Source organism: Aquarana catesbeiana, linkage group LG02 (genome assembly GCF_042186555.1).
Source record: "Aquarana catesbeiana isolate 2022-GZ linkage group LG02, ASM4218655v1, whole genome shotgun sequence".
NCBI lineage: Eukaryota > Metazoa > Chordata > Amphibia > Anura > Ranidae > Aquarana > Aquarana catesbeiana.
The window spans coordinates 633,379,416-633,393,740 of record NC_133325.1 but is presented as its reverse complement, the minus strand read 5'-3'; positions in this window follow the sequence as shown (position 1 = coordinate 633,393,740).

Sequence of the window (14,325 nt, the reverse complement as noted above, 5' to 3'; positions counted from 1 at the left end):
AAATGCAGAAATTTGAACACGATCACGAAAGCTCTCAGGAACAACAAGCTGACCTATAGATGGGGGTTCCCAATGAAACTCATCGTTACCAAAGAGGGGGAGAAGTACGTGATAGACACAATGAAAAAAGGTCTAGCACCTTCTCAAGACATGGGGAATAATCCCAGACACTCAGGCACCATCTCAGCACCATATCAATCGCCCTAACCCCACCCAGGAATGGTGCACAGTTACCCAAAAGAACGCCCGCAACCACAAACAAGAAAGATAGGGGTAATGATGTTTACTCAATCGCTGCTGGTCCAAGGTTCATAAGTTTTGTGACACCTTCTAGCTTGAACCTTTTACCCCCAATATGAGTGGTTATGTACCACACTCAAACTCTAGTTTCATCTGTTGGGCTTTTGGCCTATGTTCAATTGAGTTATGAATTAGTAGTTTTTGTTATTTTTGTCTCATGGGTCAGTAACTATTGCTGCAGAGTAAGAAACACAGAAAACACCCCGAAGAAATACCTACCACGGGTTCAGAAGCACCAGACAACCAGGATCCTATGAACAAGACAATATATACTGCTAACTGTAAGTGGAATAAGTATTTTATACACATCACACCAATGCCTATCTATCAATGCTGATTAAGTTCTTGACAGTGAACGCCAAAGGTCTTAACCACCCGGCGAAAAGAAGGTCACTTTGGAAGGAAGCACTTCACCAAAATTGTGATATAATGTGTGTCCAGGAAACACACTTTATCAATCACTCCCCTCCCAAATGTTCACACCCTCGATTTCCTCACCAATACACGGCGAACGATGATGCTAAGATGCCAAGAAAAAGGGGGTAATGATAGTATTAAAAGACTCAGTTGCCTTCAAATTACACAAAGTAATCTCTGACCCACAAGGCCACTTTCTGATCTTGGTTTGTGACTCCACAACATACACAGTGGCTAACGTCTACGCTCCAAACAAAGGTCAGATCCGTTTTTTTCATAGGATTATGAAGAAAATACATGCAGTAAAGAAAGGAGGAGTGAGTGGAGACTTTAACATCACTACTGACCCAGAACTGGATTCCACGGCATCTCCTAAACAGAGCCCACCTTCCCTTAAAGAAGCATTGAGAGTGCAAGACATGTTTGATGCCTGGAGATGCCTCAATGCCAACGAAAGGGACTATTCCTTTTTTTCCAACAGCCATAGAACATACAGCAGGATCGATTTATTTTTAGTTGATAAGTGGTTACTGGTCACTTTAACAGTGGAAGAGACTTCCAGTCATGGACCCAGATTCATATGGAGAGTCAACTCTAGGCTATTCCAAGATGCTCCGACCAAGGTAAACAGATCAAAGAATTTTTTGAACTTAATGAAAGTCAGTGTCAGATCCATTTGTTTTATGGAATGCCCATAAGGCATTTACTAGAGGAATATTGATTCAGCAAGGAGCATGGAGGAAGAGGATGAGGCAGCAACATTTGACTCAATTAATATCCAATATTGCCACACTAGAAAAACAAAACATGACCACCCCCTCCATACACCTTACCGCACAACTGACTGCTCTCCGTAACGACCTGAGATTACTATTTCGAGAGGACTATGAAAAAGCCTCGAGAAGGCTTAAATTAAGCTTCTATACCAGTTTAAACAGAGCAGGGAAACTGCTGGACAACAAACTCAGAGGCCAAAGACAGAAGACACAAATCCCATACATAATTAACCCCACTACAAAAAACAAACACTACCACCCACAGGACATAGCAGATGCCTTTAGCAAATACTATAGTTCCCTATATAACCTCAAAGACGATAACACAATTCCACAACCAACTACTGCACTTATTGACACATTTCTACAAAAAATTAATATTCCTAGACTTTCTCCTGAACATTTGAGTACTCTTAATGCTCCCATCACAGAATCCGAGGTGACACAGATAATACACAAATCACCCAACAATAAGTCCCCGGGCCCAGACGGCTTCACGGGGGAATATTACAAGGAATTCCAAGATATACTGAGCCCTGATTTGGTCAATTCAACTGCCACCTCGTCCTCTTTTCCACCAGAGATGTTGAAGGCCATGATAATAGCTTTACCTAAACCAGGCAAAGAGCCAGACATTCCCCAAAATTTTAGGCCAATATCCTTACTCAATAATGACGTCAAAATGTAAGCAAAGATCTTAGCTACAAGATTGGTAGATATAATGCCTATATTAATAAACTCAGACCAATCCGGTTTTACTAGAGGTCATCAGACGTCGGACGCTACACGGCGGCTGATCAATGTGGTTTATGTGGCAGAAGACCGCGGAACGCCTTCTCTGCTTCTTGCGCTGGATGCAGAGAAGGCGTTTGATAGGGTCCACTGGCAGTTTCTGTGGAGGGTATTGAGCAAATTTGGTTTTACAGGTTATATCTACTCGGCGATAATGGCTTTGTACACTCTTCCTTCCTTACAAGTATATATATCAGGTGCATTATCCACCCCATTTGATATAACCAATGGGACTAGGCAGGGGTGCCCCCTTTCCCCTTTGATCTTCAATTTATTGATGGAACCCTTGGCCTCCCTTTTGAGCACACACCCCAATATAACTGGCATAAAAGTGGGTAACAAACATCATGTCATCAGCTTATTTGCTGATGACATGATCTTAATGCTATCTAATACAGAGTCCTCCTTGCCAGAAGTTCATCAGGCACTCCAAACATTTAGCGAAGTTTCATATTATAAAGTTAATGAAAAAAAATCTTATATATTGAACTTGGGTATCCCAGAAGCAACATAAGACAATCTTAGAAATAGATTCCCATACACATGGAAGAATGAGGGTGTCAAGTATCTAGGCATCACATTGACCCCTAAAACAAAAGATCTCCTCCAAGCTAACTACATACCCTTCCTAGATACACTAAAAACTAAACTTAAAAAACTAAAGTTAACAGAACTATCGTGGCCAGGCAGACTTGCCGCAAATACTATACTTCTTTAGAATGCTTCCAATCACCATCCCTAATTCCTATTTTAACTCCATGCAATCACAAATAAGCCAGTACCTATGGCAAGGCAAAAGGGCCAGATGCGCATTCAGTAAGCTCATCAAACATAGGAAAGCGGGCGGAATAGTTCATGTACATATACAAGACTATTACTTTACAATCATACTGTCACAATTGAAACACTGGCTCCTACCTAGCTCTAGAAAATTATGAGGGAATTGGAACAAGCCCAAATTCCGTGTGGGGAATTATTAGATTTCCTAATGACAGCCCCCTCAGCCAAGTCATTAAATAGCAAATTAACACCCCCTATCTTGGCATCAGTTAGAGCTTGGCTACATCTTAAGAAAACTCAGGGGGAGGAGGGTAACACACTGCCCATGAAACTTCCCCTTACAGCAGTGAGTCTACTTATACCAAACATTAATATCAAAATGTGGATGAAAAAACGAGCCCCTGCTTGATCGGTTCCACTCTCCCGACACTCCTCTGTGGCTATTGAATCAGATTGCAGATCATCCGATGCTCCAGGAATCGAACTACAGCTATGTGTCGTTTGAATTCAGTTGTGATAGCTCAGAACAAACACCAGGCAGGCTGTATGTAAGTTCAAACAGGAATATCACCTTTATTGGATGCACACACACACTTTTATACACAGCAGTTTGAACGCCCCGCTCCCAACAACCACTTTCCATTGGTCAATTGTAAAGTACACTTTAGTCCTCAATTAGGTCCTCTTGGCCATGCAAATGAGGACTTGAAACAGGGTCAGCAGGGATTGATCCGATAGCTTGAATAGGAGGACTGATATGTGTAATGATACAGAGAAGCCCCAGGGGGTAATTAAAGAACATAAACAGTCAAACACAGAACAATGCATTCCTTCCAGACCATGGAGCCGTCTGGAGGGGGTTAGCCTTAAAACAGGGCAGAAGATCCCCCCCACTGTGTAATAGAATCTAAGGAGAAATACTTTAGTATTCCAAGCCTCATGACAATACTCCCCCCTGGAAAACAGTCCAACAGCCGCAGTGGGACCCCGAACGGGTCAACTCGAGGATGTTGGAAAAGTAGTCTTAAGGTTCCAACAGTATGAATCGGTCACACTGTAATATGGCAAATACAATTTCCCAGAGTATGTGTCTCTTGGGGGGATATGGACCTGAATCCAAAGTAACACCACCTCAAGGGTCCTCAGGCATACAGCTCACAAAGAGCACTGTTCCCCCAAATGCCAGGGCCCACGATCAGCAGCAAGAGGCTAGCATTCAGTCTCCTCCAAAAGCCTCTGTCTTGGCTCAGTCTGTCACATTTCTCCCTTGTCGGCAGATGACTAACACAAGAGGAGACCCCAGATGGATTTACTCCAAAGTTAGTCCATAGTTCCAGTCCCCTAATGCCTGTAACCACACAGTACCCCAAACAAATTGTTCCATACAGAGCATTACTTACCCAGCCAACCTCTGCCTCTCTCAGAGTACACGCCCACCACTGGGGACAGGCCTGGACTGGCCCTTCTCCCTGGAGTCCTTTCAGCCGCTGGAGAGAAGACAGGGTGACTGGGCTCACTCCGTCATGCTGTTGGGGATCTGGGCTGACTGCCCAGCATCCCTGGGGTATACAAGTGGGGACTGAAGTCCCATCCACTTTTAGTAGATGAAAATCCCCCAGTGCTTGCAAAGCATGGCTGACATCCTCCTGTCTCAGTGTTGCACCATTTTCTGGGGTTGTGTCAGTGGAGACCGAAGTCCCATCCACTACCACAGGAACTCCCTCTTCTGTTAGTCGAGGGCAGAGGCCAGCAGCACTCTGCCCTGTTGCCAGCACTTCTGTTGGGGACTCCACATCCTCCACTCTGGCTTACCATTGGGGCAGGAGGCTGGCTTCCTCCACTCCCAAAATGTGTAACTGCCATTGGGGAGATGAGCCAGCTGCTTCCTTTTCCATTCCCTCATCTGGCTGTTGGGATGATATGTCTGTGGTACTGTTTCCCAGGTGCACGGATCTTTGTTGGGGAGGAAAGACCGCTTTCTCCACCTTGGCCAACTGTTGGGGAGGGACAACGAACACCTCCTCTCCCTTCTCCTCCTGTATCCTGATCTGATGCTTCCAAGTGACTACCTCCTTCTCACCCTGAGCCTCTGGAACCACCACAGATATGGGGCAGAGGTCTTGGAACCTCTGTCCGGTGGCCAGCGCTTCAGCTGGGGAAGTTCCTTGTGACTCCACAGATACTGCTGTTGGTGCTGGGCAGAGCACAGTGAAGTTTGGCCCTAATAACAGCTCTTCTTCTGCTGGAGGCTCACCAGGTTGTTCTTCCTCAGCAGAAAAGTCTATAAAAAGTCTGCAACTGGTGTCTGGGGATAAAGGTTCACCATCTCCTGTCCGTGGAACCCAGAAGATTCTATCAGTGCTGGGCAGAGGTTAGCAGATCTCTGCCCTGTTGTCAGCACTTCAACTTTGGGGATAGTGATCTCCAGATTTTCCACTGCCGATTCTCTGGCATTCTGCTGGACAGGCACATTCCTCCATCCAAGATCATCCAATGCAGAAACAGGTACATTAAGGTCAGTCAGCACTTGTTCCATCCGCCATAATACCTTCACGTCCATAGCTGCGGGGGCAGGTTGACAAAGCACACTGTTACTCTGCCACATTGTTGACTCTTCAGCCATGATTTCAGAGTTGTCAACTGGTATTTCCTGATTCCCGGTCAAAGGGAGCCCCACCCTGCTGCTAAGCAGAGTCTAACAGCTGTCTGTAGGCGATCTCCAGCTCCCATTCCTGAATGGCCAGAAACTCCAAATCTTCCTGTGCCTAGTGCACTTCTGAGACATTCAGTCTTCGCTCTCTGTGCTCCATTATTTCCTCCAAACGCCACTCCCGATCACTCCCAAAGTCAGGGTCCCTGGATAGCCTCCAGTACAACAATCCCAGGCCATCATAGTCAAAGCCTTCCGTGGGACTGTCATCCGCTGTCCATGGCACACTTGGGCTACATACCACTGGAGGGCTCTGTAGCTCTCGTCCAACCGCATTTCTGCCCGGATCAGCCTGCTTAACTCAGCTGTCCACTCCTTGTTTGGTTGTTCCCCCAATAACAGCATTCTTACTTCATACTGCGACCAGTACCTTACATGGATGGAGGGGAGACTTTTTCCCTGGTGGTGCTGCTCGAGGGCTAGCGCTTTCTTCCAGAGTTGTAGGCAGACAGAATCATACCATCCCAGCAGGATCTGCACCGTTACTGGTCCTCTGTGCTGTATCCGCGTCTCTCGCAACCTCCTTTGGAATTCCTGTTCCATGACGACGTATCTGTACCTCTCCTCTTCTGCTATCCGGACCTTGGATCCAGGGGATGGTTTGGATGTGTTTACAGCAAGGAAGCACGATCCCACTGTTCCCTCCACGGCTCTCAAGTAAGTCTTTCAGTGTGGCTCTCCTGCAGGCTGCATAGCTGGTCATTCACTGTGGTGGTTTGGAGTATCCCAGTAACTGGAGAGCAAATCCCACTGCTGCCACCAATGTAACAAGCCCCTGCTCGATCGGTTCCACTCTCCCGACACTCCTCTGTGGCTATTGAATCAGATCGTCCGATGCTCCGAGAATCGAACTACAGCTATGTGCCATTCGAATCCAGTTGTGATAGCTCAGAACAAACACCAGGCAGGCTGTATGTAAGTTCAAACAGGAATCTCACCTTTATTGGATGCACACACACTTTTATATACACCAGTTTGAACGCCCCGCTCCCAACAACCACTTTCCTATTGGTCAATTGTAAAGTACACTTTAGTCCTCAATTAGGTCCTCTTGCCCATTCAAAAGAAGACTTGAAACAGGGTCAGCAGTGATTGATCCAACAGCTTGAATAGGAGGACTGATATGTGTAATGACACAGAGAAGCCCCAGGGGGTGATTAAAGATAAACAGTCAAACACAGAACAATGCATTCCTTCCAGACCATGGAGCCGTCTGGAGGGGGTTAGCCTTAAAACAGGGCAGAAGATCCCCCCACTGTGTAATAGAATCAAAGGAGAAATACTTCAGTATTCCAAGCTTCATGACGGGGCAAGTTGAAAAACTTTCCAAAATCTCCAACTTTCCCACCAGCTTCCCAGTTCCTCACATTATATATATATATATACAACTAGATCATTTATTAAAAACAAACCCACAGTTACTCACAAATATACCAAAAGCTATTCAAAGCTATTACAACAACATAACACCATCTGCTAGAGGGATTTCTATCATTTACTCTTGCCTACCTGTGAGAAAAAACAATCTATCCATGCATGGGAAAGGGATCTAGGGGTAGAATACCCAACTGAACACTGGGAAAAGACATTTAACCACATATACTTCTCCACTAGGAGCTCAAATTTATGGGAAATGCAACAAAAAATAACCCTTCACTGGTACCTAACGCCATATATGATCTCTAAAATATATCCAGGGACTTCTCCGCTCTGTTGGAGGAATTGTGGGGGTGTAAGCACGCTATACCACGTTTGGTGGTCGTGCCCCCGTCTTCACCCACTATGGTCTCGGATCGAGAACCTTCTTTCTACTATAATAAACACCTATCAATCACTATCATCAGACATGGCTATACTATCACTTGAGCTGCATAATATACCAATTCCATATAGAAAAGTGACCTCACACATAATATTAGCCTCACGCCTTACTATTTTATGCCACTGGAGATCGCCTAATACACCTAGTGTCATGGAGGTCATAAACACAGTTCATACGAATGGTACTTATGAAACCTTACACTCCTCAGCGTCAGGGAATTATGCCAAAACCGCACGAGATTGGAGACTGTGGATGGATTGGTACAATAAGGGAGCAGTATTGTATTAAGTATTGAATTAAATATTATATTAAGAACTGGTTGTCTTTAATATGTGCACTCTGGCTTAATGAGACTATTTTCTAGTTAAAGTTAAAGTTGTTAACACTTGCAAGGGTACAGTATCATTGATACCGCTGAAGTTGATTATATTACACCACATATGGAGTACGTCCCACTACTACATTAGAACGAGTCCATCGCAACCAATGTGAGAGATCGCACAGAACAGTTCGTGAGCTAAAAAGGCCCATAGTTGGGCAATACTAACATTTCTCCTACAAATGTTTCAAATACATATTATGTACTCTTACAGATAGAGTACCATTTGTAATGTTTTCTAAGTCTGTATTTGTTGTAATGGAAAATTTCAATAAAAAATTTTACTGAGAAAAAAAAAAATTGTAAAGATATTGTAATATATATCGGGTAGGAAAACCCCCTTTTTATTGCATGAAACTTACAGACACATCTGCATATTGGTGGTGTGGTGTTGAGGATCGTAGTTTCACAAGCAGACATATCAAGTACACATCAGGAATTTAACTGTCAAGAGCGCGGTGATGTACAACACTACGACGAGCCCAGAAAATGAAGTTCAATGCTTCTGAGCATGCGTCAAATTGTTTCCGAGCATGCGTGATTTTCTGCGCGTCCGAATTGCATACAGACAAACTCATTTTCGGATAGGAACTTTTTCAGTCTGAAAAATAAAGAACCTGCTCTCAATCTTTTGCTGGCTGGAATTCTGCCAGCAATAGTCCAATGGAGCATACACACGGTCACAATTTCCAACCAAAAGCTCTCATCTGACTTTTGCTGGCGGAATTTCCGCTCGTGTGTATGGGGCATTACTCACCTGTGAGAGTTCACTTTTCAGGTGATAGGCAGTGCCATCTATCCCCATAATTTCCAATACTCAACCATTGCTCCATTATTGGAGTTCCCCAGCGGAGGCAGCAGCCCAGCCTATACCTAAGCGCGGAATCTTATACGGAAGTTGATATCATCTGAAATGGTATCTGTGAAAGTGCTCTTGTGATCCCTGTAACACTTGTAATGTATGTAACTGTGCTGTGCATGGAGATGACCTATCTGACCTAGTCAAATAATTTTAAAAGCATTATTTACAAATAAAGTGTGAATAAAATAATTAAAGTGACACTAAACTCTGATTAAAAAAAAACAAAAATTCTATTCAAGTATGTATTGTTAGGTCACAAAGTTATTGTCTGTTGCTCTCCTCCAAATCCCCAGATTTCTGTTTTTCATGTTAGAGGGTTGCTATGTTCATTCTCAAGGGTCCTACCGTATGTAGGAATGAAGCCTCCCTCTCTTGTTTGCTCCTGAGATGGACTATAGACTATGGACTATGGGTATTGTAGTGTGCATAGAGCAATGCACATGACTGCAATTAAAGTGCACTGCTCGTTCCAAACAAATGAAAGGAGCTCACAGAGTATGTTATAAATAGATGGAGAATACAGTAAGAATTGTTTTGATTTCTTAAGTAGTGGCCATTAAGTAGTGGATGTATGGATTACTTTTAGAAAATATGGATATTGATTAGTGTAAATTTAAGTCAAATTCCTCCAAAAATAAAAATCATACTTAATTGAATATCTACAATTGGACTGTGGAAACTGTATGTTATCTATGGAATACAAAGGATTTTATGACTTTTATTAAAGCAAACAAGTGTCCTGTGTTGGATGGCTGTATGTGTAGCTACTGGATTTATTCAGAAATATCCAATGATGGTCAATAAACAAAAAATTGTAATAAAAAGAAAACATGACTAGTAAATAGTGTGCTTTGCACTTCTCAAGTAAAAGTGCAAGTGCTAAATTAATTTTACCAGGGGGTGTTATGTACCTATGATATAGATACTAAAACCTCATATGTACATGATGTGTTGTCAACCTAATAAACTTAATAAACTTTAAACATGCAAAATATATATTGTTTTGTGGTGCTCTTATTTAGTGCTTAGTGCTTAATCACTAAAATATACATATATATCCACAGCACACAAACTTGAAAAAAAATATTTGTTGAATCTGTAAACGTGAAAACAAACAAAAGACAAAAAAATAAAAAAAAAACATTTTCCACGTGTAAGGGATGTATATAACATATACAAATATATAAATAAAAAATATATAAATAAGTCCATCCCTTAGTGCATAAGACAGCATTCCCAAGTGACTTGTGCAGGTATCCAAAGTGACTTGTGCATACACTTAATCCTGAATGCTGTGCAGGAAGTGAAGTGCCATTCATGCTCCCCTTCAGTTCCACACTCACCAGATCCTTGTAACCCTACAGGGGTAAAGCGCATGTAGTCAGATAAAGTTTGTGGTATGCAGAACGGTCACCTCCTCCATGGTACACCAAACCGTGGGGTATCCTCGTGTATATAGAAGAAAAGGGCACTCATATCTTAAATCCGATTTAAGTTTAATGTGAGATTCAATTAAAAGCAAGGCATAGCATATGCCAAATTACATTGAATGGTAACAGTCTGAAAGATCCGAAGCGTCGTGCGTTCCACAGACCAAAACAACACAATTCCGGAAGTGACGTGGGTGCGTACCAAGCTCAAACTCCTCCAGCTTGGTACGAACCCACGTCACTTCCGGTTTGTGCTGTTCCAGTCTGTGGAACGCACGCCAGGTGCTTAAGAAAGTTTTTCAGTCACTTAAATATTGTTAAAGACATAAATGGCATTGATATACAAGCTTGAACTCAGCCTGTCTGAAATTTTCGAACATGGTAACATTGAGTAGATCAAATGTATATATTGTAGTTGTATAGGAAAATATGAACCAGTAAACCAGCAGGATCAAAAACGTAATTTTAAATAGGGTGGAAAAAAAGATGGGAAGTATAGAAAAGTAAAAAGTGGGAGAGAGTAGAGGAAGTACAGAGCAGAAAGGAAAGCTGTTAGAAGAAACCAGTGTGCTTGAGGCAGGGCCCCCCCACTCTAGGTCTGTATTAGGGTTGTCCCGATACCAATACTAGTATCAGTATCTGGACCGATACAGAGTATTTGCAGGAGTACTTGTACTCCTGCAAATGCTCTTGATGCTTCACCCAATACCTGGACACTCAGGAACAATCAGTGCAGTGGCGGGGAAGTTATAATCACTGATCTCCCTGTGTGGCTTTCAATAAAGCAGCTGAAAGCAGCGAAGGGGAGAGGAGGAGAAGCAGAGGGAGATCAGTGATTATAACTTCCCCGCTGCTTCACCAACTGTTCCTGAGTGTCCCCTGTATCCTTCTCCGGGTCTCCCCTATGAGTCAACCTCTGTGTTCCTTTATGGGCTCCTCCGGTTCCCCCCTGTCCTCCTCCGCTCCCCCTCTGTGCACTCCTCCGTGTTGATCTCCGGTCCCCCCCATCCTCACCCAGTCCCCCTCCATGCGCTCCTCCTCCGTGCTCTCCTCCCCTGGTTACCCCCACCCCCCTGGTCCTCCTCCAGTCCCCCATCCTCCTCCACTCCCCCTCCATGCGCTCCTCCTCCTCCATATTTTCCTTCAAAGTGAATATCAACAACAGACTTCTGCAGAACACTGAAACAACTATCACCCATGGGACTTTAATTGAAGTATTCATGATGATCAAAAGGTGAACAAATGTATAAGTAGAAAAGTAACAGTTTATTAGATTGGTAACAATGTCATCCAATACAGGACATGAGTATGAGTGACAGGTTCATACAAAGCAGCATAGCATGGTTGTCCTCTAAACATAGCCATAATCATATAACATCACAAAGTATAAATAGTACAGATATGCATAGTACATCTCTATCCCGACAAGTTTTGCGAGCTTTACTCACTTCCTCAGGGACTGATGTGCATATCTGATGTCTGTAAACATAAATGAAGTATATATTAAGGTGACAGTTATAATGGGACAAAAGCATGGAGCCTAAACCAATCATCCCATACTTACTTGTCAGATGATTGGCTTCAGAGGCTGATCCCAAGAAGGGGCCAGTGGGGGACATCTCCCCCGGGAGCTGAAGGGACGGAGACCAAGGCAAGGAGGACCGGGGCCAGAAGAGAAGAAGGCACAGCAAGGATGTAAAAAGGGAAATGTGAACCCAAACTTCTCCCATGGTTCTTTCAGAGCATGATCGCTATATGAGATATGCAAATATAAGTATATGTGTATATTTAAAATGGCTGGAGTAGCAGAGTCCTAAAAGTATAAGATTGTGTACTAGAGTACATGATATACGAAGATGTCCTACAGACAAGATCTGAGGTATCTAGAGTAACAATATCCTAGGAGTATGGTAGGTACAAGATGTTCAGAAGTGTCCTGCAGAGCATGGGGGAGATGGAAAAATGAATAAGAATAATGAAAAGGGAGAGTAAGGAGAGACGTGAAGCAGTAGAAAATGAGATAAAAAGGAGAGTAAAAAGTGAGAGTGAAAGGAGAAAGCAAATGAACTGGAGTGTGATGTAAAAAACAAGGGAAAAAGAAAAAAGAAAAAATGAGAGGATGTGTATGGGGTATGAATAGTGTACTACAGGGTGTACATGAATAAATAAGTGTACTAGTGAAGTAATGTATGGGAAAACGAGTGAAGGAATGTGTGGAGGATGTGAGCGGTATACTACCAGGTGTACATGTAAAGATAAATCTACTCGTAAAATAATGTAGATGGGTATGACAGAAATATAGGACTGACTACCAGTGTGGCTAAACCACTCACCTGTATGTTGCAGAGACAGGATTAAAGGAAAAGTTTGCCATGCCAGAACCCCCGCCTAAATACCCAGACATCCACCACAGGCTCCGCCCCTAACATCATGCATCTGGTGGTCAAGGGGAGGACCCGCGACACGCCCGCCATTGACAGTGGCATGCAATCGCGATCCCCTCCCACCGCATAGATGACACACTGCACCCAATAAATGGGGACACGGCAAAATGCAGAAGTCTCCTGATGGGTGCACAGGCATGATGCCGATGCACTGGTGGCTCCGCCCATCCTGGACAGAGAGACAGAGACAGCAGGGGACAGAACTCCCCATTTGTGCATCGGAGCTCCCGGGGTAAAAAAAACGAACCACCACCCCCATTACGAGGGAACAGTGCAGAGGAGCCAGGTCTGCAAGTAAACCACATGTCTGTTTGGATCTATGATATAGCAATGTTGACCGTTAAGGTCTGGGCGCAGCGACAGACAAGGGCATTTAGGTGTCTACCACCTGGGTTACATAGAACAAGAAAAAGAAAGTCTGAAGACTGCCCCTTTAATGCACGAAACACCTCCATCCCTATATATAGCAGAGAAATAACAATCGCCCATGGGACTTTAATTGAAGTGTTCATGATGATCAAAAGGTGAACAAATGCATAAGTAGAAAAGTAACAGTTTATTAGATTGGTAACAATGTCCTCCAATACAGGACATGAGTATGAATGACAGGTTCCTACAAAGCAACATAGCATGGTGGTCCTTTAAACATAGCCATTATCATATAACATCACAAAGTATAAATAGTACAGATATGCATAGTACATCTCTACTATGCATAAAGCTTGCGCAACATGTTGGGTTAGAGATGTACTATGTATATCTGTACTATTTTGCATCCTCTCACCTTAAATTCTCTCTCCTTCACCCATCTTCTCCACCCCAGAGTTTATATACCGTATTTATCGGCGTATAACACGCGCCGGCGTATAACACGCACCCCAAGTTTAGGAGGGAATTTTAAGGAAAAAAACTTTTAGGAGGGAAGTTTAAGGAAAAAAAACTTACATTTAAATGCCCATCAATGCAGCCTCATCAGTGTTCATCTGCCACCTTTCCCCAGTGTCCAGTGCAGCCTTGTCAGTGCAGCTTTGCCCCAGTGCAGCCTTGTCAGTGCAGCTTTGCCCCAGTGCAGCCTTGTCAGTGCAGCTTTGCCCCAGTGCAGCCTTGTCCCCAGTGCAGCCTTGGCCCCAGTGCAGCCTTGGCCCAGTGCAGCCTTGTCAGTGCAGCTTTGCCCCAGTGCAGCCTTGTCCCCAGTGCAGCTTTTCCCCAGTGCAGCCTTGTCCCCAGTGCAGCTTTGCCCCAGTGCAGCCTTGTCCCCAGTGCAGCTTTGCCCCAGTGCAGCCTTGTCCCCAGTGCAGCTTTGCCCCAGTTCAGCTTTGCCCCAGTGCAGCCTTGTCCCCAGTGGTCCGTGCAGCCTTGTCGCTGCCGACATACAAACGTTTAGTTTGTATTTTTAAACATGGCGCCGCGGAGTTCGGAGGGACTCGGGGGCGCTCGTTCAGCTGAACGAGCGCCGCCGAGGACATAGTGACTGGACGGAGCCGAGATACACATATCCGAGGGTTCTCGGCTATTCTCGGCGCCGTTCACAGTCACGCCCAGTCCCTATGATTGACATAACACAGGTCCAATGGCGGGACTTGGCGTGACTGTGAACAGCGCCGAGAAAAGCC